Raw genomic sequence first — 2,162 nt, forward strand, 5'->3', positions numbered from 1 at the left:
AATCACGACCTGGACTCTTATTCATCTCCAGCTTATCTGCCTATCTTAGAGCTTTTTCAGCTGTGACAGTAAATTTTGATATCGTATGTGTGCGATTCATCGCTGTCTCAAAATCATGTCACTGCTTTCGAGTATAAAAACATCGCAGAACTTTTTTCAGGGTTGTTGTTATGTTTTTATCACCCACAATGGGTTCTCTCCTTCGTTTACTAAAGTTCCTTCCCATTCCTGATAAGTTTCTGTTATAGCTATACGTATAAGATATTCAAGAATCTCGAGAACTATATCTTGCAACACTAATTACTCTCCCTTGTTTTATTTTTTGAGTCTCTTTGCCGCTCTTGCACCTGTGTCATGTTTCGTAGCAAGAACTGGGTCATTTCCTCAGTTGTTTAGCGGATCGGGTTTATTTCTGTGCTTACAGCTCCAGCTCTTGCCTCTTGGTGATTTTACTGTTTCAATTATGTGTTGGACGTATGTGTTTTGTTGGCGCACAAACTGTCGTTTAGATAAGTCCATACTTCCTCTGAGCATGAAACGGTAAGGGTGAAACTTTAATACTTCGCGTGAATTATAGAAATCTGCCCTCTTGAAATTGTGAGTAATGGTACGGCTTTAGGGAAGTGGATTTAGAGATTTACGTCGAACCTAACCATGCTATGGCTGCATGTCCCAAGATACTGGCCAACACGAGTGTTAGTTACTCCTAGGATACGAGAACATCCCTCGTCGGCTACGTTATGGCTATGTAGAAAAAATGATCTTCAATAAAGTTAAGGAGACTCTAGAGAGATAATAAGTGATCCATACTGTTCACAGCACCAGTGGTCAATGTCACCTGTACATGACACGGGAGACGGTGATGAGCAGCGCCATAATGAGTCTGGCCTTCAAGAAGGACTCCCAGTACCTCGCCACAGCCAATCATCTGTAAGGTTCATGATGTAGATTTTTATATCACATAATCTGCTTCACCAATATATCCATTATGTGGAAACAGACTTATATAGACCTGCTGTTTGCTGTAGTTTCTGTAGTGTTTTGTCTTTTTGCGCGAAGTTTGCAATACTGCTTAGCATTATGTCCATAATCAGGATGTTACTATATATCATTATCATTATCGTTTATTATCATTGTTATTATTATCATTATCATTATTATCACTATTATTATTATTATTATTATTATTATTATTATTATTATTATTATTATTATTATTATTATTATTATTGTGGTTGTGTTATTATTATTATTATTATTATTATTATTATTATTATCATTATTATCATTATTATTATTATTATTATTATTATCATTATTATTATTATTATTATTATTATTATTATTATTATTATTATTATTATTATTATTATTATTATTATTATTATTATTATTATTATTATTATTATTATTATTATTATTATTATTATTATTATTATTATTATTATTATTATTATTATTATTATTATTATTATTATTATTATTGTTGTTATTATTATTATTATTATTATTATCATTATTATTATTATTATCATTATTATATTATTATTATTATTATTATTATTATTATTATTATTATTATTATTATTATTATTATTATTATTATTATTATTATTATTATCATTATTATTATTATTATCATTATTATTCTTATCATTATTATTATTATTATTATTATTATTATTATTATTATTATTATTATTATTATTATTATTATCATTATTTTATCATTATTATTATCATTATTATTATTATTATTATTATTATTATTATTATTATTATTATTATTATTATTATTATTATTATTATTATCATTATTATTATTATTATTATCATTATTATTATTATTCTTATTCTTATTCTTATTATTATCATTATTATTATTATTATTATTATTATTATTATTATTATTATTATTATTATTATTATTATTATTATTATTATTATTATTATTATTATTATTATTATTATTATTATTATTATTATTATTATTATTATTATTATTATTATCATTATTATTATTGTTGTTGTTGTTATCATTATTATTATTATTATCATTATTATTATTGTTGTTGTTGTTATTATTATTATTATCATTATTATTATTATTATTATTATCATTATTATTATTATTATTATTATTATTATTATTATTATTATTA

Source organism: Panulirus ornatus, chromosome 56 (genome assembly GCF_036320965.1).
Source record: "Panulirus ornatus isolate Po-2019 chromosome 56, ASM3632096v1, whole genome shotgun sequence".
Lineage (NCBI taxonomy): Eukaryota > Metazoa > Arthropoda > Malacostraca > Decapoda > Palinuridae > Panulirus > Panulirus ornatus.